This window comes from Aythya marila (genome assembly GCF_965140915.1).
Source record: "Aythya marila genome assembly, chromosome: 13".
Taxonomy (NCBI): domain Eukaryota; kingdom Metazoa; phylum Chordata; class Aves; order Anseriformes; family Anatidae; genus Aythya; species Aythya marila.
In genome coordinates, this window is record NC_139054.1 from 13429621 (window position 1) to 13452419 (window position 22799).

The window sequence follows — 22799 nt, forward strand, 5'->3', positions numbered from 1 at the left end:
AAGGAGCTCCTTCCTTCCAGCTCACAGGGATGCAGGGTTTCACACCAAAGGGGGAAATCCTGTTCACACTGGAGTAAATGTGGTTTTGTCTCTGCCTTCAATGGAGTTTCCGTTCCCTTTTCTGAACCTAAATGAGAATGGGATTTTACCCCTCTTCTCACGTGATTGTGGTGCAAACCTGAGCTTTATTTTTAAGTCTTTTTAAGGGTGAAAAGATGAAGGCAAAACTATATAAGCCTGGAGAACAGATGTGTCTCCAGCGGGAGGAGCAGTCCCACAGCTGCAGGGTGTTGCCTGAAGCAGGGAGGTGAGCTCTGAGCAAACAGACCCCAAAGAGCAGCAGCAACATCCGTGACTTCTACGGGGCATGGCAGAAATCACCCCAAAGCCTGACCCTGGTTGTCGTACAGGTGGCACCGCTGCTCCCCGCTGCACAGGGCAGTCTTTGGACACAGGGAAGGTTGTAATGCCACCGAAGGGAACGTGCACAGTAGTTTCCAGGAGCTTTTAGTGAAACTTCAGATTTCACAAATATGCTCAGGCTGTTAGATAAGGAACTATGGGGACAAAATTTCACATTGACAAACCCTTGGGCAGAATATTTTTCATGTTAGAAGGAAATGCGACTAAAACATTCCAGAAACTTCAGCTAAATTCTTTAATTTCAATAATTATTCATCTCCCAACTTTGATTTCGTTAAATAACCAATGCCATCGTTCAGAGCCAAGAACTTAATCTGCAGGAAATTCTGTCTTCAGAGAAGATCAAAGTAACTTCAGTGGTGTTAAGCACACACCTACAGCACTTGATCCTGAGAAAAATTAAGTGCGTGTTTAAATCAGCCTGTCCCTTCTCACTGGTTCTGTGCATTAACCTAAGCCTCTGCCTAAACATTTTCAGCACTGGGATCAAGGACCCACAGAAATCGCCATGCTTGGAAAGCAGAGATCTGAAAATGTAACATGCAAAGACACCAAAACGCCGCCAGGCTGCAAGGGAAGTGCCTGCTCATTCCTCTACGCCTACCTTTGCCATAATAAAAGATTGAAAGTCTCCTTGGCGATATAAATGTGGAAGATAAGTGCGTACAATAGAATGCAAAGGTGAAATAGCCCTGTTTATCAGGCACAATTAAAATTAATAGAGGATGACTAATAAAGAGGCAGTTTAAAATTTTTATACGACGTGGTATCAAGGTAACAGCATTGCGCAATAATGCCAGCACAATTCACTCCCCGTCCTGCTGGCCTCGCCTTGGACGCCTGAACCACGTCCCAGGGAAAGCTGCACGGCACCAGCCCCTGCGGATCAAGGCAAGGGTGTTTGTTCCACTTTATTGTCTACATCCCTCTCTTTCCTTTCAGTTTGGGTTATCCCAAGCCTCACACTTACTGATGGTGCAGGAGAGCATCGTGTTGAATTTCCAGGCACGCTCCAGAGAGAGATGGGGCTTGGGTGCTGGTTCTGCACTTGGCACTGTGTAACGCAAATGTTTCCTGGCTATGGTGTGTAATTCAAAGGCTAATTTGGACAACCCTTTGCTCCAGATGAAAGGCCAGGCATGGGAGTAGGAGCTTGCACACTGCAGCCCAAGCTAGCCCTCTATTTCTATGATTTATCCTATGGGATTTAATTGTGCTCCTCCTTCATGTTCCCTGCTGGACTGTAGGGTTCTCCAGTGTGCTGGGACAGCCTGTAAATATATAGATATAAATACACGTATTCTTTGCTGGTTTTGTTTTCTGACCAAAACCAGACTTCTTTTTGTTTTATAGCTGCTGACATGGCTTTGCAACACAGCATTGTTAAAAAATAACGTAAACAACTCTGAGGATATGGCAGCTATCACAGAGAACAGCTAACGCTGCCCAATGCCGCAGCTTGCTGAGCAATGCAGGGGTTTTGTCTTGTCCAAAGGGCTGCTTTGCCCTTCTTGCTTAACTTTTGGAAGGATCTTGGTGTGGTTTTCATCTAAAAGAGATAATTAAAGTCATCCACATGAAAACTCATTCAGCATTGCTACAGGAAGAGCAGTCCCTGCATTTGCCCAGCCTGCTGCCAGCTGCACCTCTACCTGCCAGGAGAGTTGGTTGAAACACTTGGAGTAGAACATGAGTTCTGGTCAGACAGTCCTGTTACTCTGATTAATGTGTGCCGGGATATTCCAGAGGGTTTTGCTGCATCATACGAGTGTTGATGCTGTTTGCTGCACCTGCCACGCTCGCAGGACGGGGGTGGCCAGGCTGTGACTCTGGGCTGCAGGGATGGCGTCCCTGAAGTGTCCCAGGCACAGAGGTGACAGCAGCACGAGCATCGGGTGAGCCCGGCCCCTCTGTGGGTGCTCAGCTTTAGGAGTGCAGAGTGAGATCCCCAAATGCCCCACATGCAGGCAGTGGCGTCCTCCAAGTGGCTGTCACCCAGATCAGCAGGCTGCCCTGCAGAGACATATCCTAACTCAAGTGAAAAGGAGAGAAACTCCACGTTTGCCAGCTTCTTGTGCCTTGCCTGGAAGAGGGCAGGAAGGATTTTTCCTAAATGAACCAGGGAAGTGCTGCCCCGTTCTGTGTGACCAGGGTGTGTGCCTCAAAAACCCATGCTTAGGGGGAAAATGAGATTTGCCACTTGAGGCACAGCCACACTGCCTCGGCTCCAGTAGGAGGGCAGAAATATTACCTGGGTGCCGAGGCGCCCGCTGTCTTGTCCTCATCAATAGCAGCTGATGCTCCTCTGGGGTATTGCTGTAACAATGTCACTTCTCTTTCCTCAGTGGCACCGGGTTTATTCTTTGCCCTGTGGCAAAGCCTTTGGTCTAGTGTCCCCTTTGGGTTCTGCTTCTGTCCCCTAGGGTCTGGTGCGGGGCCATGCAAGCAGGTGAGGAATGGGAATCCTGGCTGAGCAAAGAAAGCTGGGAGAGGGCCACGGGTAAAGATATTGGGGTCTGTGGGTGCTGCATAGGCTGGACAGGGGGCATTTGAGAGGGGCTAAAGGGGCTGGAACAGCCCCTAACCTGTTGGTAAGAGGGTGTGCTGCTTTGAAAGGGGGCTTGCACCGTACGGGTGCGTGCTCGGACTTCGGTCAGGGGTCCCGGCAGTGCCCCCAGCCTTGATGCCAAGAGCCTTTGGTGTCCGGTGCTTGCAGAAATAAGAGAAACAGAAACGGCTCCGCTCCCCCTCGGCGGGCTGCGGGCTCGGGGCGCTGCGGGAGCGGGGCGGGGGGCGCAGGGAAGGAGCCGGGCGAGGAAGGAAGCAGCAAATGCTGAGCCCGTGACTCACGGTGCGGAATGACTAATGCCGGCAGGGAACAGCGCGTTTCGGGCACGGGAGCGGGGCGGAGAGCCCGCTGCACATCGCCGAGGGGGTCGGGGAGCCCAAGGGGACTCGGGGGGCGGCGGCACCCCCTGCTCCGGGTGCGCGCCCCCCGCACCCTCTGCGCGCGGCCAGGGCCGGTCCGGAGCCCCCCGGAGCCCCCCGAAACCCCCGGGGACCGCTTGCGCGCCTCCTGCGCGCCCCCCGCCGCCGCCTCCCCCGGTTCCCCCCGCGGGTGGCGGCTGCCCGTGGCCGCCGGTGGCACCGCGGCGGGAGGAGGAGCGCGCCTGTGCAGCGCCGGGAGGACGGGCCCAGCCTGCGCCGCGTTACACAACCGCCCGCCGCCACCGGGCACTTTCACAAGTCCCGCCGCGCAGCGCCGGCAGCCCTCCCGCAGCCGCTTTTGCGCCCCGCTCCGCCCGCCCTGCCCCTGCCCCTGCCCCACTCGTGTCCCACCTTCCCCGGGCCATGTCCCCCGTGGGAAGAGGCAGCCCGGGGCTGGAGGAGACCCCCGGTGCCGGGGGGGCAGCGCGCAGAGGTCGGGCATGGCACTGAGAGCGGCTTCGGGACGCGCATCCTGCCAGACGGTACGTGCGGGGCGCCGGGGGGAAGGGAAGGGGGGTCGTGCCCTCGGTGGGGTGGGGGACCCGCCGCCTGACACAGCCCGGGAGGTCCCGGTGAAGTTTTGGGGACGGGAGGGTCGCCAGGGGGGCTGCCGGCCGGGAAGGTGTTTGGGCAGGGGGCTGCTTTCTGAAAATACGGCGGAGGAAAAAGCTCCGAAGCCTTGCGCCCGAGCGCAGGATGGAAAAGGCAGGGTGCGAAGTTAGCCCTCCCCCCGGGGCTGGGGCGGCGGGCGGCTTTAGGGACCGGTTGCATGGCGAGCGGGGAATTGGGGGGATCCCAAAGCCCTTCTCCGAAAGCTGAGCACGCCTCGAAGCCGAGCCCGGTGGTTCCCGGCTCCCGAGCCCCAGGTTGTGCTGCTGTGCACCGCCAGTGCTGCCCGACCGACGGAGATGGGGACGTGTGGCTGGAGTCGCCTCGTTTTGGGGGCAGAAGGACGGCTCGTCCCTGTCCTTACTCGTTTTTGGGGCAGAAGGACGGCTCGTCCCTGTCCTTGCTCTGCTGGCTTGCTGCTCCCCAGTCCCCACCAGTGGGACTGGGAACTGGGAGCGGCGGCTCTGCGTGGTGCGGGTGGTCTTCGGCGCTCCTGCGAGTGCCGGTGGGAGCAGCGGGTGGCTTCGGGAGGATGCGGTGTGACCCCCCCTCGTTCTGAACGTAGCACCACGGCGTGTACTGCTTGGTCTGGGAATTTGTTTAATTTCTGTAAACTTCCTAGGCTGCGCTGCCTTGCTGTAATTAGCCAGTGAAAAAGAAAAAAATGCATTTAGGTTTTTGATTTGCTAGAAAATGTATTCAAAAAAAAAAAAAAAAAAAAAGAAGAAGAGAGAGAGACTTTTCCTGTAACATGCTAAATCAGAGCAAATCAGCGCGCTGGTGATGGCAAATCAGCAGAGGAGCAGGGCACCCCGTGCACTGACAGCCGTAGTGGCAGTGCTCGGGGCTCCATGGCTGCCCAACTTCTGACACACGCGAGGAGAGCAGGGGCGGTGGTGAGGCCAGAAATGGGAGCTGGTGTGGACGGGAGGCATTGGCGTCTGTGGGGCTACCCGCGTTCGCTGCTGAGCCCTCACAATTTTTCTGGACGATGTAAGAGGAAAAGTGTAAATTGCCATAGGAGTGGTTACTCGCTGCTTGTTTATTCTGTTCAATTAGAGAAATTAGTTGATCTAGAAGAAAAAGTAAAATTGGTTTGATTTTTTTTTTTTTTTTTTTTATAAACTGCAAACTTCAGTGAAATTTGGCAGTAAGACCTGCGATGGTTCCTGTTTTTTAGCCACTCAGTTTATGTCTGTATTGAATTATTTCGCTGGTTTAAGGCACACATCAAGTACTCAAAAATAGCTCAGGGTTCAAAATTAAAATTAGCGAGTGAGCAGTTCATAATTAAAGTCTCATGGCGTTGGAAGCGACACTGGATTTCAGAGATGCTGATGTCAAACGCGACTTCTGCTCATTAGTAGTATCAGAAAATTGGTACAATGTCTTTACAGTTTGGACCTGGGGCTTGTCTATACACAGAAGTGGCATTGTTTTGTCCTAAATTACGCAACTACCCAAGATTCACGTGTGGTGATACAAAGGTTTTAATGCCAACATGGCTCATTCCTTTGAGACTGGGGGAGCAAGCTGTGTGCCTGTACCAGGACACCTGATCCGGGCTCGTACCGGGATAGTGAGGGATTCTGATGGAATAGTATGTCTTTAACCAAAGTGGTAAAGCATCTGAAAATCTAAATAGTGTGGACCAGTCTGGGTTGGTGTTATTAAAATGCTGTGTTTGGGTGTCCCGTACACACCTCCTTTTCCCTCGTTTCTCTGCTACTTGTGGTTGTGTGCAAGGACTCTGGCACCGAGCCCTCCTGCCCCGTGGTGGCGTGCCTGCAGCACCCTTTGGGGCCCAGTTTGTCACTCATGTCCCACCCAAGCCTGGGTTGTAGGCAAGCTCAAGACGGTGGCGAAGCCCTGCCAAGCGCCCCGTGCCCCACTGGGCCTGCCAGCCATGCTTCCGCTCGCCATAGACCCACCAGATTCGGTCAATGCACATGGGGTGCATGCAATTAATGAGAGAAGTTGACCTACTTGATTTTCCATTATTGGCTTTGGCCTTGTCTACACAGAGAGATTACACCAGTTTAGTTTAAGTCCATTTTTAAAGTGATTTGATTAACCTGGTGTGACCTCGCGCACAGACGTTCTTATTTGGGTTCATGTGGACTTATTTTGGTTGAACCTGCCCTGAGTCAGTTTACACAGAACTGAAATTAGCTGTGCCTAAACTGAAAGGAGAACTTGCATCTCTGTGTTATGACAACTTTTGCATGAAAGGAGGACCTTCTATAGAACCTGGCACAGAGTGAAATTCATAGAACCGTAGAATCGTTAAGGTAGGAAAAGTGCCCTCAGAGATCATCTGGTCCAACCATCCCCCTACCACCGACATCACCCAATAACCTATGACCCTAAGCACCAAAAAATTGCCAACAAATCTGTAGGAGACTGGAAGCTATTCATAGCAAAGTTATTAAAAATAAATAAAAAAGAGCAAAACCTAACTATCTTACCAAGACAAAAGAAGGAGTCCCAGTGATCCTGGCTGTGGGATGCCAAAAGCAGTGGCACCAGGCTGCTGCAACCATACGCCAGGCTTGCATGGCAAGGCTTGCAGCAAGGCTCTCCCGTGGCTCATCAGCTGCAGAGGAGGGGAAGTGTTTGTATCCTGTACACGGAGTCCCTACGTAGTCAAAAAACAAAAAATGTGATGCAGGGAACTATAGGCGTGCTGGTTTGAATGCAATAGTACACGGTGTCTCATGACGTATTTTGTAGGAAAGAATAATTAGACATGGAAATAATGAGGAAGAAGGATAAATTGCAACAAGATTTTATCAAAAAAATGGATTGTGCTAGACTAATCTAACATCTTTTTTATATAACAGATTTCTTAGGTGGGGTAGTGCAGGAATGTGATTTATGTGAAGCCAAGCATTTGATACCATGCCCCACAGGACAGTGTTGCTTAAAAGGAAGATGGTGGTTCAATACGAGAGCTGAGAGGTGGAGAAGGAGCTGGCTAAGCAAAAGGTACAAGAGTTGCATCCAAATAAAGTTGTCTGATGGGAGACTGGTGTTCAAAGAGGGCCTTTGAGATGGAAGCGAACGGATCTGCTGCTCCCAAGGACCATCAGGATGGGGCCACAGTGAGCTGGGGGAGTGCTGGGTGTGTGCCCGGTGGGACACGGGGCTGGGAGGTGGCCTTGGAGGGAGGAGGACTGGATTATCATATGAAAGGAATTTAGATGACTTTGTTGATTGGAGTGATAGAAATAAAATGACATTTAATAGTGCTGGGTGCAAAGTCATGCAGAGTTTTGTGCGTTGAGACCAACAACAAGAATTTCGAGTGTGAAATGGGCTTGTCGCTGGCGGGGACAGAGGGCAGAGATGTGGAGGCACTGGGTGGCCCCGGGTACCTGTGGGCAAGTGGTGGGATTTTATCGTTGGTTTTATCATTGTACAAGAGCTTTCTGTTGCTTGTGGTGTAGTCTGTTGGGATACCGCACGGCTCTGGACACCCCCATCAAGAAAATGTTAGATTAGAATGGCAGGAGGGTGAGAGATATGATCACACAAATGGACTCTCTATGGAATGACGTGTGATTAAACACCTTAATTTGTTTAGCTCCGGCCAATTGAACAAATGAAGGCACAGGTTACAATAGGTCTTTTTACGCACAGCTGGGACTAAATGGCAAGAAGGAGGAAAAACTGTGTAAGTCAAAAGATAGCATCCACACGAGATTAAATTGTGTAAGTTGGTCATGAATAAATTTGAATGGGAAATTAGAAGAAAGCTTCCAACTACCTAAGGATTGAGGTTGTGTAATAGTCTTTCAATTAGGGTAGTTTTGAGATAGATCTTGATAATCTTATGAAAGAGATTATACAGTTAAATTAGAGAGTTCCTGGAGATAGGAAATTAAGTTTGCAGAATTAGCCCTTTGGACTCCAGTATATCTGTATTTTTAATGCGAGGTTGAAAGGAGATTGGACCGGGTTTTGTTTGCACTGTTACATTAACCCCATGCATCAAGGCTTCTGCTGTTTTTCTGGGAGCCATGGCAAGAGAGAGTTGTCCCCATTGCTGCAGAATCAGCCTTTTTTTTTCCCCATGTTCGCCTTCCTTCCAAGCAGTAGATGTTGGCTGCAGGTCAAGGTGTAAGGAAATCCTGCGGTGCGGAGGCTCCTTGTGGTGTTAGGCTGGCACGGCTGCCTGCGGTGTTTTCTGGCGTGCTTCCTGGCTTAACCTGTTCATCAGATTTTGGGGCAGAGAGGAGTTTTTCCTTCAGGTCGCGCTGTGAGTATCCACAGTGTCCTTCGTGATATATTTTCAGGGATCTGTTGCTAATGTTGTTTAATGAACTTTGTGTGGTTGCAAGGATGTGCGGTCTGGGCAGTGATTTTCACCCACCCTGCTTTTCCGTGTCACTGTGCCGTTTCATCATGTGTGCTAACGATGTGAACTGTAAGTTTGATGAAGGATGTGAGGACGTGTTCTGGGGCTCCTGATGGTTGAAGAGATGTGAAGTCAGCACTAGAAGCGTTATTTCCTGAGGTTGGAGAGCTGGTGTTCCTGTCCCCACTGTTCTCTTTCTACCTGATATTCCTAAAATATGTTGCAAAGCTGGACTTAAAATCAGCCCTGCTCTGGTACTGATCAGAGAAAAATTCTGTAATTTGTGCAGAAAAACCTCTAGAATAGATACAAGATTGCTGGCCTTTAGTGATGAGTTGGTAATTTTAGCAAGACAGTTTTGTTATAAGAAAGTTGATGCATAATGTGCATCCTATTCCTTTTTCTTATTACAGGAAAGAGAGGGGGGAAAGGGGGGAAAAAAGACAGAAAGCAAGCAGGGAAGCAAGAAGGAAAACAGCTTGACTTAGCCTGAAGCAGAGATCACATACCCGATAAACTGCCTCTTAAGAGAAATTGAAATATGGAAAAATGACAGTGTAGACGAGGATAATACTGAGGTTGTAGACAAGGAAGTGCGCTAACCAAACTCCGCGGAGCTGCTGAAACGCATCGGATCATCTGACTGTGACTTGTATTCTCAGCAAACACAGTTGTATAATTGATTAATTTGTCAACATCTCTGTAGAGCACAGCACTATGGTAACTAAGAGGCTCGCTCACCATTTTCCCAGGGAGCCCTGAAAAATGCATCTTTCCTTGGGAGGGCGGCAGGGAGGCAGGGCAGCACCTTGGAGGTCTGGCTGGGGAGGACGCATGCACACACACGAGTGCACCTGGGCACACACCCATGGTTGGAAGCAGCCCCTGGCCAGGGCAGGAAGGTGAACTTGGGGTGTCAGATGGTGACGGGCACTTGTGGGACGCTTCTGGGGCACCACAGAGGTGTCTTGGAGTTGGCTTGCAGTATTTGCACCAGAGGTTACCCTCCGTGCTGTGCTCATCCCGTCTCCAGGCAGGGATTTAGGCAAGCCCCTCTGGTGCCCATGGCAGTATAACACCTCAACAGGCACTTCTACACCTCTGTTTCCCCACAATTTGTGTTCCCTCTCCCAGATAAGCGACGTGCAAGTCAATGTCAGCCGTTTTGCTGGGTGGCAGGTGTAGGCAGATGGGTTAATTGATTGACTAATAGCTGAATGCCAAGATATTTGCAGGTGTGTTTATTCTTGTTTACAAACTGCCCGAGCTCAAGCAAGATTTTCAAGTATGTAGCAACGGCAGGAATCATATCCATAAAAATGCTAATCTCCTCTCTTGCTTCATCCGTTCAGCCCACAAACACACGCATATGTGTATGCGTAAAAGAAATTAATAAGGTTTGTTTGTTCTCTTCTGGGCTCAGCCTACTTTAATCTTATTTTAACTCGCAGCGCAGCGCGGCGCATTGCTTCAGGACAATAAAGTTTTGACCGTCAGCAGCATAATAAGTAAACCATTTTTTGGAGAAATAAATAAACAAAAGATGAGCTGATAACAGCTCCCGTTGCTGTTAATTATTTCGTATAGACACGGCAGCATTATAAGAAGACTTCTAAGTAATTCAGAGGATTTTTCTGAAAGGGATAAGCCAAACCCCTGGCCCTGCTGAAGAACCTCTCCCAGAGCATCAGCAGAAGGAAAATAGATATCCTGGGGATATCAGCCTTGGGGTCTGGGCCACCGAAGGCTCTACTGCCCGAACTGCAAGTATGTCTTCACGTCTTGAGGAGGATGCTGTGCGTTTGGTCCGGTTACAGCAAACCCAGCAATTAGTGAGGCTGTAAGAGCTGGGGAGGTTACACCCGCACCGAGGAAGTTGGGCTGCAAACCTGTTCGTCCCGTCGCTGAGCACAGCGTACGCAGCCACGATTTACAGTAAATTAGAAATATTCGTGCTGATCAAAGTGTTTCTAATCATGTTTTATTAAGTGTGTGCATTAAGTGAGTCATGTGTGGCGAAAAGGTGGGACTTTGGTTGGCTCCGCTACTGCTGGCCATGTTAAGGAGGAGTATCAACAGTTTGCTTTTCACTCAAACAGAATACTTGGAAAGGCTTTGTTTTGGAGCAGGCTTTTAACGGAAGGGGCATGGTAGGAAGTGTTAACAAAACAAACTCTGTGTGCTAATCTTAACACCTACATCTTCTGTTTAATCTTGCTTATTGCGGCGGGCTGAGCCTTGTCATTAGCGGAGACAATGAGTCAATGTAGAAAAAGCGAGTTCCTTCATTTTCTCTGCATCTGAAGCTCTGGGGTTGGCCTCCTGGATGGCAGCAGTGATTTGGAGATGTGCTATTGCAGAGGGAGTGCACGTCAGCCCTTGAGAGCCAGTCTTGGGATTCTCCTTGCTCATTTTGCTGGAGCTGGGGCCTCCATGGATCCCAGTGCCTTCCTTACCTGGGGCATCTTCATGTCTCCTGGTACACAGTTCTTTTGCTGAAAATTGTGTTACGTGGGGAGATTGCATGCAATTCTGTATTGCTACTTTCTGGAGATTCTTTGGTTTGGAAGGAGAATGCCCCAGAAGAATTTTTAGAGTAAGAGAGTGTGTGTGATTCTGCAATACTGTCCATAAGGGGGAAAGATTCTTTATCTAAAATGGGAGAAAAATAAGTGCAATTCTCTAAAATTGTCACTAAACCATTTGGAAACAAGAAATGAGGCTGGATCAGAACTCCATCCAGAGCACATGTTTTGAATCTGGAGCTGAATTCCCTATCATAGGTGTATTCATAAATGCAACTAGTAGAGCAACCGAGATTTGGAGTGTTGGATTGATTTGATGGTTGGAAATAGGCTGTTGTGGCTAGAGCAGAACCTCTTCTTTCACTCAAGGGATGGATAAAGACTAAATCAAAAGAGGACGACAACTTCTGTGTTTTGATTTCTTTTAAAAGGAAAGCATATGAATATTAACAAGCTGGAATAGCATCTTTCTTAAGAGTTGTCCTTAGAGATGATGTATTATATTAATGTGAATTTGACTGCACGGTAAGTAAAATTTTATATATATAAGTCATTATCTTATTCCAAAAACTGTCACATCTTGGAAACTATACTGGGATTTTCTAGTATAGTCCAGTTTGAGTTGTTTGAGTAAAAGGAGGTATCAGTGAACAAGTCAGATAATGAGCTGCTTTACGTAAAAGGCATAGTGTCTATTTATGATGTATAGAAGTCCTAAGAGAGTTAAATAGACAGTTTAATCTTCTTTGGACTGTGTTTGAAATGTACTTTTTATGAGGCATTCCTGACTGTTCCAGAACTTACTGCTCAGACACTTTCATGGACTTCGTTTCTGTTTGACTTACAGCTCTGCAGGGTCCTTTGCAGGCAAACGCTGGCAAATTTTCTTCAGTTGTATTTATTTGGTTCCTTGACCTCAAAGTAAATTTTTTTTGTGATGTAGGTGTTGTCAAACATTTTCTTCTGACCTGGTTGCTGTTGCCAGACCTGGCTGTTAGCACAAGGGAGAGACAGTACCAGCAGGAACAGTCACACAAATTGTGGGGTTTGTCTTTGGCATCTTTGGCTCAGCGCTGAGGAGCTCTGCAGTTGACTTGAGAGGGTCTCTGCAGTAACGAAGTGTGTGGAGTTTGGAGCCACTGCACTAAACGCATCTTTTTCCTCCTTTGTAAGTTCTTGAGATAAATTTACTGTGGAAAAGAGGATTGCTGGATGAATTAAATTAGATTAACTAAGCACTGTTTTTCTCCCTGTATTTCTATCAGTGTCTTGGCTTTGAGAGTTTGCCCACAGAACAGCTATTTTTCTGAGCAAAAGCGTGGCATTTACTTTTGTCTTTCCTGACATGAATGTCATGTTTTATTAGGGAATCATCTCAATCAGCTTTACTAGCAGCTGATTTTCCTCCCAGCCTTGCAACACTTGCAATATCTTCAATCAGAGAAGAGCCCTGATGGGGAAATGTTTTTGGAAGGAGGACGTGCAACGCCGGAGTCTGGCAGAGCAGGATTGCTCTTCTGCATAGAGGAAGCAAGCATCTGTGAGATATTAAAAACTTTTGACAGGGATGGGAAGATAATTCCCAAGATAATTCCACATCAAGCATCACTCTGGCTTCTATCTCCTGCCAGGCTTCCTAAGCCCTAGGTCATAAGGTTAGAGGGAGCTGTGGACTGCTTGTGTCATCCCTCAACTGTGGATGAGGACCTTCCCTACAGCAGCCCATCGCCACCAGAGCCGGATCGCCTGTCGTCACCCTCCCATTAAGGATGACTGCTTCCGAAGCATTAGCATTCATGTCAGGACTAGATATGGATCAGCACAGGCTTAAATCATTGTCAGGAACAGATGTGAGATACCTAATCAGTTATTTCCTTAGGAAAATGAGTTTGATTGCATGAATAGTTGTAAATATTTCATTCAGCGACTCAGCTACTACGGCAATGGTAAACAAGCTTCGGAGAGGCATTTTGTGGTACTGCACTTGATTTCTTATTCATCTACACTTCAGCGTAGAAGAAAGCAGCTTAGGTACTTTGGATTACTTTTTGTGACAGCACGGCTGGCAACCAGGGGCTTGCTTGAAGAGAGACGGGCATGCTTAGCCCTAAAAACCACACCAGCTTCAGCCTGGTTGGCTTACAGCATGCAGAATTTGCCCACACAGAACACAAAACTAGAAGAGATGTTCATGTTAGGAAGGATGTAACACTAATTTCTGTGCTCTTACAAGGAATTTTACTACTGACCTTTCGCAGCTGGCCTGGTGGGAGGAGGAGAAGGAAGGAGGAAGGTGGTTTTTCTCTCTGCCTAATTGAATGTTTTCCCTGCTTGAGTTTTGGCTAAACCACTGTGAAGTTTGCTTGTGATTTATAGAAGACGTACACGAAAGCAGTGCAGGAAAGAAAGAGGCTGCGAGTACAGATGATGTTTGCCTCTCCAACACGGTGTGAAATCCCGAGGAAACTGGGACTGCTAGCTAAAGGTCACGGACATTTTTAACTTCTGCTGCTGGCTTCATGCTACTGCGTAAATGTTCGTCAGGGGTTGTGCTGGCCTTGGTGGTGTTACGTAGTCAGATTATCACAGGAACAAGCTCCCTTTCAACCCGTCTGTTTTGTGGGCACGTACATCGCATATCTTTCATCAGCTGGTTTTAATGTTTATCTTCTGAGCCAGCCTACTTTTATGGTGTTAAATATAGTATGGATGCTGCTGGTATGTGGATATATGGTTTAAGGTGCTTTGGTCGCAAAAGCCCAGAGTAACAGATTTGTGTCTGTCCTACTTCTGGAAAGCACAAACAAATCCCACTGCCTGCACCCAGGAATTACACAGGTGGTTAACACAAGAGGCACGTGCCAGCAGATCTTCGTTCGCCAGAGCTCTTTGCACTGTGTCTCAGGGGAGATGCTGTCTCATGCTGCAGCCTTTTCTGCTGGCCAGGTCTCTTACCTGAGAGTTACCCTTCGAGACAGATGGGCCCATGCTTTTAACTTACTGGTTGTGTTGGAGTCCTGGTTGTGACTCACAGGAGGAGGATTCTTAGTGTAAGAACATTGCGGATAAGAAATAAAACTCATTTTAAAATGTTCTGTATGCTCACACAGTTGTTGAGGGACAGATCTTTTCCAGTTTTAGAGTTTAAAAAAAATAATAAACTTGCGAGAGAATCCCCAAAGCAAAGGGGACATTCAGTCGTGCTGAGTCATATTTTGTTATTTTGGTTGATTATCCAGCCAGCCATGCAAATAAACTGCAAGGGGAAAAAAAAAAAAAAAAGTGTGTGAATGTCTTATCTATGACAGAATGAGGACTCGGGTCTTTGTGCATAATATGTGTAACAACAATGACCCAGTATTAAACTGCTCCAGTGGCTGTCATATTTGTAGTCTAAAAATGATAACGAAGTAATAAGAGAGAAAGACATGTTGATGTTTATCTCCTCTTTTCCTCTTTCGGAGCAAAAGTTTTGCTTTCTCATTACATTTCCAGTGCAGATTTGCAGTACTGTGCAGAATGATGAATCTGATTGCAGTTAATTGTTTAAATATTCTTTTATTCCTGAAGCTTTCAGAACAAATAACATCTTTTGAGGAGGTAGTTGAGAAGCGATACGGGTAAGATATTGCAAAAGGGAATATTGGATGTGAAGTTAAAAATGTCTCAGAGAAGAGAAAGAGAAGGTGCGGAGGTTGTTCTAAAGAAGGAAGGAAAACCAGCTATATTATTAACACTTCCAGTAACATAAGTGGCAGCAATTCTTCTTGGAAAAAAAAAAAAAAAAGTGTGAGCTTCAATGGTTCAAATCCATCCTTGGTGTAACTGCAATAGAATTAGACTTGGATCAACAGCTTTGCTGGTTCATAAGTTTTATGGGGTTACTGCATGCAAATACTGTAAATGAGCGTGACTTTGTCCAAAATGCATTTAATGACTGTATTTATCGTCTGTCTGTCTTCTTCATAGTAAACAAGAAGGAGAAGGTCTCGTAGCCACAGAAAATATTTTGCATCGTGCTGTCTAACTAGGGCCATTATTAGCTGTTCTCTGCTCAAAAGAGCCGTTCTTTAGGGTAGCTGAAGCACAAACACGCTTGGTCTTTGGGACCCCTTTGCAGCCATATTATGTATTTGTAATGCAGGAAATAAAACACTGGATAGAAAATTACCACTTCAAGACAAGTGTGGGTTATTTTGGAAATTCTGAGCAATTAGGTGAATTTTCTCACAATAATGCTCACATCCAGTGCTTAATCATACACTTGAAACAAGTGGGCTCAGACCTTATGAAAAGTGTTTACTTGTTCGGCTTTAAGGCACAGGCCAAGAAATAACTTGATCGGATTAGTCGGGGTTGAATAGGAACAGAAGCAAATAGAATCAAACGAGTGTGAACGATGCTGCTGTGCTCTGCATTAGGAAAATATCTGCCAGCTGCCGTTGCAGAGCATAATCCCGCAAGATGCTGACGCCTCCGGTTCCCATTGCCCGAGGAAGCCAGGGCAGGGTTCCTCGGGCATGCGGTTCCCATCGCTCACCTGAGTCACACAGCATTTTTTTTTTCTCTTAAATCCTTCTTTTCCCTCTTACATAAAAGCTAGTTCTTTTCTACCTCCTCTTTCTCGAAAGGCTCTGGACGTTTGCAGGGCCGGGGTGCGTGGCTGGTTATTCTCAGCTGCAAGATTACAGAGATGGCAGCAGTAAGGTCAGTGGGGCACGGACACGGCTCAGCTGGAGAGCAGATGCGAGGAGATCATTTAAGGAAAGCAGCTGAAATTCCCGGAGCCAAATGAGGATAAGACAAATTTTGAAATGTAAGCGCTTTGTTTAAATTCCTTTTGACTTACATGCACGTTATACCTGGAACGCTCCCGAATTAAACACACCGAGAGGGTAAAGTTTTTCTTAGCTTGAACTTGGACGCGTGAAGCCAGAGATATAAAATGAGGTCAGTTAGCTCAGCTGCAGTGAATCCTTTGATATTCATTTAATGGGTAAGTAGATAAAACTCTCAGTAAGCCTGCATGTAAGACTTTGAATTTTAACTACTAGAGCTCTTTATAATTTTCTCACAGGTCTTTCACGTGGGGCAGTTGAACTGTTCAGACAGCTAGTGCTGCTCCACTTCTGCTGCAGGAGAATAAATGCTTCACTGCATGGCCCCGGGGCCTGTTCTCTCCTTTCTTTTCTGTCTCTGAACCAGAGCTGAGAGGTGGGCTGGTGCTGGGAAATGCCATCGTTTCGGCAGTGTTCAGGTTTGAGATTTGGGCTGAAGTTGAGAGTTTTAACTCTGGATCAGCAGCTGAATTCTCCTCTGCTATGGGGAGGCTTTCAATCTGGTTTAGACCTATCTCTAATCCTTTTGTCATAATATTTCCTTTTTTTTGAATAGCTTCCTTATGTATTGAGTTCCAGAAATTCCAGGCTGGTGATACACATGAGAAACAGATTGCAACAGAGAGCAGATTATATTACTCAGGTCTAGGATTACGGAGGCAAAACGCTTTTTCTTCAAGTTGTTTTAGAAAGGGAGAAGAATCTTCCTTTTTTTGATGTATCAGTAGAAATTTGGGATCAAATGAACCCTGAGCTGTCCTTCCACTGGTCACTCAGTGGTCACTTGAGGAAAAAATAATGAAGTGTTGTTTTTTTCTCACTTCTTCGCTTGGAAATCAGTTCTTATCAGTGCTACATATTAAAGTGAGTTCTAAGACTTTAGTCTGATGCTTCAGGAAGCTTATTTTAGGAGGGAAGACTTGACTGGATGCCAGTAGACAGGGCTAATCGTCGGGACATCTGGATTCACTTCTTAACTCTGCTGGCTGACCTTGGGCCAATGATCTAGGTCAAACTTTTCCAAAATGTGCATTGTTTGTAGGTGCTTGTGCTGGGTTTTGGCATTACTTAAAATTAGGCTGTAGCTGCATTTACTATTTCAAATCCAGCTTCCCAAAACTGGGACACTCATAAAAAGACAGAAGTGAAATGTGTGCCCCTGTTTCCTCACTTGTACAACAGGGATAAGCATGTTTATAGAGCATGCCAGGACTTCCTGACGTAGAAGCAGTGGAGGAGAAAGCAGCAAGATGCTTGCAGAGCATCGGAGAAGTCAACATTGTTCATAGAAAGCAAAGGAAAGTGAACAAGAACCAGATTCCCAAGACCTCCCAGCACAGCAGCCAAAGGGCTCCCTGGTACAGAGGACCCTGCAGATGTAAGGAAGCAGAGGAATGACAGAGGCAGGGATAGCTGGCTACCTGCAGGGTGTCTGTACCTCATCCAGCTGCTTCGTGGTGCATTGCCCAGCAGCAGCAAGGCCCTGGCTGAGTTTCCCTCTCTTGTAGGGCATGTAGCGTAGTGCAAGGACAGGGCAGTGCAGGAGTAGCATGCCTTGTGCCTTCAGGATACTCCAGTTTGTGTCATACAGTCAGTCTGTGCATGCCAGAAAGGAATGGGCTGTACTAAACACCTGGTCATGTAGTGGAGGAGCACTGATAGTATTGGGCCTCTTTCATTAAATGAAGTCCAAATAGAGAAGTCTGGCACCGCCTTTCTTGTTCTTCAGACAGGTACCTTGGGACCCTGGGATGTGCTCATCAGGGAGATGGCAATCAGTTCTTGCTTTCATCACTTCTCATCCTGCAGCCTGTGAGAAGAAGGACTTTTAGCCAAGTCATGCAACCCACTTATCTCCTCACCAGAGCAGAGCAGCTGGGAAGTGGGGCCCTGGAAGCCCCAATGACCCACTGCTGATGCATTTGAAGGCTCCTCCTTTCCCTGTGCAAGGCAAACAGCCCTCGGGCCTCACTTTTAGTTTTGCATTATGAGTTCCACCTGCAGCACAAGCAAACACAAAGCACAAATCTCCTCATCTGTACCACCCTCCAGAATCTGAAATGCATTTTATATACAAGCCATAGAAAGAAGAAACTGAAAACAAAAAAAATATATATATATTGTTTGAGCAGAAAAGGAGAACAGCTAAGGACATGGGTGCTATTACTGCCTCCTTGAACAAACTGGGTTTAGCTTGACTAGGTGGCTGATTTTCTTTATTGGGTAGTAATTGCATTTATTCTGCACACAGGGCCTAAAAGTAGGTAGTTCAATGGCACATAGACTTAGTTTGGGATGAGTTTCACCTATAGTAAATAGAACAAAAAAGGAAATGTAAGCAGGATTTCAGGGTAGCACAACCAAAACTCGTTGTCCATCTTGTTTAAGCTGCAGAATCAAATTATTTGTTTTGTTGGCTTGCTTGTTTTTTATTGCTTATTTCATTGCTGAAATTTGTTGGGTTAACTTCCCACACACACAAACGCCATCTTTTGTGATTTGCCAGAGAAGTGGATATGATAGAAAGTGCCCTGAGGCACGAGACAGGGAGCCCTGCTTGCCTTCTTTCCACATTCACCAGCAGGAATGGTTGCTTAACTTTAAACCTCAGGAGACGAGCAGTGCTGCAGTCATCCTGAACGTCACCTTTCCTTGGTAGAGATTGCTTTCAGGTTTTTTTTGTAAATCATTCTGAACTAAAATGCGTGTTTATATGTGTATGTCTGTGCACCCCATGCATTGCCCTGTTGGGATCAGCCATAAGCAGAACCAGAGCTTTAAGAAAATTCCTATTTTCTGGAAATGTTGGAGAAAATTCTGTTCAAAAGGCTTCTGGTTGTGAGATTTCAATATTGCTGCCTTCTCTTTGTCTCTATGTGCCTTTCCTGGAAATAGTCACATGCGAACACACGTCTCAATTTCTGCTGAAGGATTTTTTGTGAACAACTGCCTTTGCTGCTATGCCACGCAAGGGAAAGAAAATTGTATGTTATTGTTTGGGGATTATTTGGCTCTAAATATTAGTCTGAGCATCCAGGTCCAGAAATACCGTGTCTGAATGAGCCAGGTGTGTTAAAAATGTATTTATAGGCTACATACATTTTCATCATTTCATAGTACAACACACATTTACTGGAAAGGTAGTTCCTGTAGTAACTGGCTACAAATAAACACAGGTATTTGTCCAAGACAGCAGGAGTATTATTTGCATGCTCATTTTTCTCCTCCCCTGCGTGTGCCAGTGGAGTTGTGTTCTTGTACTGGTAGGGTTGTGAATCAGCAGTCCTGCCTTTTGCCATCTTTTGAGGATTTTAAGAGGCTATTAGACAAATTGATAGAGTTAATTAAATACATGCCCTTCTTGTTACAGAAGCCCTGGAGACATTTTAAATAATCTCCTCCAACATTGCATCTTTAGCCTGCAAAGCTTAGTAAATTGCTGGAACAGAACAAAGTTGGCCAGCTATTTTCTTCAGGATCTGACAAAAATCCTAGAGAACAAAATGTTCCAGTAATCATCTTTTCTTTTCAAGTGTCTGTTAGTGTTTTTTAATCTTTCTCCCCTTTCCTTTTGTCAGAAAACAGCATACCCTAGTTAAAAAAAATAAATAAATAAAGACACACAACCAAAAAAAAAAGAAAACCCACAGCAGCATTGTTCCTGCCTTTATCTTTCATTTCATTTTGGTGCTGAATCACAGTGTTCTGATACAGCCTCTTTTATGGCGTAATTGTTTTGTATAATCCATTTTCTTTGGGCACCTCTTAGCTTCTCTCTGAAGCTGTTACTGCTGTAATGAATGTAGTCATAAATCTGTCACAGGTAACAAGCTAAATTTAGAGCTCAATAAACCAGGAGGGGGATGCTGCAGCTAAGCGAGCGCATTGAGATGCTCCTCTTACAGCAGTGGCAGAAAAGGTCCACTTCTGACAGATGAACAAGAGGAGGACACAGATTTTTGGGTTCTCTCATCAATTCACCACCATTATTACCCTGTTCCAGCTGCTGCAGAGATGCTGCACGAAAATACAGGCAGGGGTGGGAAACAGAAGTAAGTGGTAGAGATCCAGGGATGGGGAGGATCGTCGCCGTGTGTAAAACAGCCGGAAAGGTTCAGAGGCACTGTTTGGTTTTTCCAAATGTCATTTACATTAGCATCTTATAATTGAATCAGTAGCACTTCACTGAAAAGGTTAAATTCTGCCTTTTAAAAATTAAATCTGCTGTTTAGCTGTCAAGCATAGTCATGCCCTCCTGTTGCCTCTGGAAGAATGAAACATCGCCGTATTGACATATAAATCGTACTGCTGGAGAATGCATTAACTCTCTTATTTACGGCTGTGTTGTGCTGCATCTTGTAATTGAGGGCTCTCTGCAGAATTCCTTGCATGTAAAATCCATGGAAATTATTAGCATGGCACATTTCTGTAATTAAAATATTTCCTACAGTATAGATTTGAAGACTCCCGAACTGCCATGCATTACACAAGTGCAAAATGCTACAAAAATATAAATACAAAGTTTTTGTGCATAGAGAATATTTTTAATCAGATGACTTGAAATAGTTGGAGAAAGCAATCAAATTAGCTGTTGTCAGGGTTGTTTTTAGGTGAGTGGTGAAACTTTATTTGCTGCTGATCACAAAGAAATCAGAGCACTAAGACTCACAGAGTGAGCTTTACCTTGTCGTCAGTGACATAGCCAAATAATTAAAATTAACACTATATTGAAGCATTCAACTGTTGGTTTCAGGGGATAACTCTTCCTAATATGTTACGCCATTAAGAGTTACCCTCAAATGTTTTGATGTTTTTACAGCAATCCAATAAACATTATCTTTAGTCAAAATATTGCAGTTTTAGATAGCTCCTGAAGTCAAACAGTTCGGCAAAACAAAGAGTTAATAAAAAAATTCCTTCTCCCGTTCCCTCTTCAGTAAAAATTGTGCCAGAATATTGCAGAAAGGATGAAACAGCACTTTAACTTTTAGATGTGTATCTGAGAAGTCCATTGTCTTGTTAAGGCTGTCAGACTCCATTGCCCTTTCTGTAACCCTAGAAACAACTTTAATACAGTGATGTTTGAAAAGTCTAAAATGTAACTTGCCTTTAAAGTGCTTTTAGCGTTGTTTGAGACGCTTCGTGCAAGGGAAGAACAAATCTTTTCTCGCTATAGAGGGCATTAAGCAATGATGGATGTGCATTTCTTGGTGGGAACACTGACCATCACCGGTTGGAGGTGGGGTGGAAGAAGGTGCTGGCAGCATCCACAGGTGTCCTCTCCCCTCACCTGCCCGCAGAGTTCAGGAGTTCTCTCCGTGTGTTGCAGGAGAGGATTTTCAGGAGGCAATAAATAAATTTTGATCCCTCTGGTTAATACAGTTAAGGTCAAAGAGATTCTATCTGGAGCTGTTTAAAATACTCTTAACATGCAGACATACTTCTGTCAATAGTGCTAAGTGCCTTATCTTGCCGAGGAGTGTATACAACCCTTATGAAACTATTCTTAAGTATTCTGCTTACTATATTTAGCCCTGGCTCATAACAAGACAAAAAGCACTTAGCTAAATGTAGTCCTGAAGTGCTTAATCCGGTTAAGAATATTCTGTCCTTAGGTGTCTTCTGCTAAGACTTTTTATAGCTCACCATCCTGCTGCATCATGCAAAAAGCTTCTCCATGGGATCGGGCCTGTGACTTCTTTTATGGCCTTTTATTCTGTCTGAGCCTCCAAGTCTGGTGCTGACCGCGGGCATCGCTCGCGTTCACCGGGGTGTCCCCAGGACAGGCCCGGGAAGCCTCGTCACCCCAGCAGCTCACATCAGCCGTGCCGTGGAAGGATGCCACGGCTACTGCTGGAGATGGGGGAATTGGGACTGCCTTTCCTAATTCAGGCTTGGTGAGCATTGACTGGACGTTGTTAATGTCCAGTAAAAAGCCTGCGGTGGTTAGACAGGCAATGGGAAGGTTTCTGTGCAAAGCTTTGCACTCAAAACTCAGGAAGACTCCTTTAGTTTGGCTGAATTTTTGCGTACTTCGGCCTGTATGTGAAAAATGCTTTCTGAAAAGTTTTAATAGATTTGTTTGTGTGGTTCCAAGTACTGTTTTTTTTATTTTTTTTTAATCTAACCCACTGCTTTAAAAAGAATATTCTCGATATCTCTGTATCTCAGAAATCGTTAAGGGTTAGCAAAACTTGAGTGTGGGCCATCCTTCTGGAGGAGCAACGACGATGTAATTCTGAAAAAAGCAGCGCTGACGGTGAGAAGCAGTGACTAAGATAAGAATTTCAGTTCCAATGTAGGTCACTAGGATAACAAACAAGATCACACGCTCCTTTTGAACTCGGATAAAAGCTTGTAATTTGACCAGTGTACAACTGCTGTGAGAGCAGCAGCCTAGCAGGTCCCCTGTACCTAAACCTGGCACGTAGGTGGTGTTTGCAGCGGGGACACCAGTCCTTGCGTAAGGTTTTCCCTGGAAGTTTGTGTTCTGAGATGAAATTGCCGACTTAATCCCAGCCGCGCTTTTTACTGAAGTGCTTAGGGCTGAAACACATGAAGCATATTATATAGCTGCATGTTTGTGTGTTACTCTGATACTTCCATTGTGCCAGGAGCTTCAGTCCTCTTCCAGGTAACTGCGGTGTTGCAGTTTATTACCAGGGCATTGCATTTTATCTGACCCAAGTGTTTCAAGCAGGCGGACTGACATAATCTCATGTGGGTGCAGTGAGCAAGCATTCGGCCTGTTGTCCCATTTTGCCTCCCCTACAGAGCACTGTCCCTGTACCACAGGACGGGCTCTGTGTTGGCCACAAACACCAGACAGATCAGCGTTGGTGAATGGCAGATGAACTCACAGGTTCTCATTGCACACATGCCAGCTGTAGCATCGGGTGTTGGAAGGACTCCTATTGATCCTCAGTGGCCCCACACTAGTCGGGCCATTCTTCCACACTACCAGGCCCTGTGTTTTTTTGGCCATGAGAGGTCAGTTGGGCCTGCTTCTGTGGCAGCAGGTGGTGCACACAGAGCCAGGAGTCCCAGACATGTCCC

At 46.2% G+C, this 22799-nt stretch overlaps 1 protein-coding gene across 5 annotated transcripts in view; it reads left to right on the forward strand.

Annotated features, from left to right (window-relative positions):
• The window catches only part of PASD1 (PAS domain containing repressor 1), a gene marked incomplete at its 3' end in the record, with an annotated part of 190762 nt that overhangs the window by 140731 nt on the left and 27232 nt on the right, over positions 1–22799 (forward strand). For 2 of the 5 annotated variants that reach the window (XM_082771230.1, XM_082771234.1), the window contains exon 1: positions 3367–3893. The exons of the other annotated variants lie outside the window; for them this stretch is intronic. Of the gene's footprint in view, positions 1–3366; positions 3894–22799 lie in introns of those variants that run through there. 5 annotated transcript variants of the gene reach the window in all.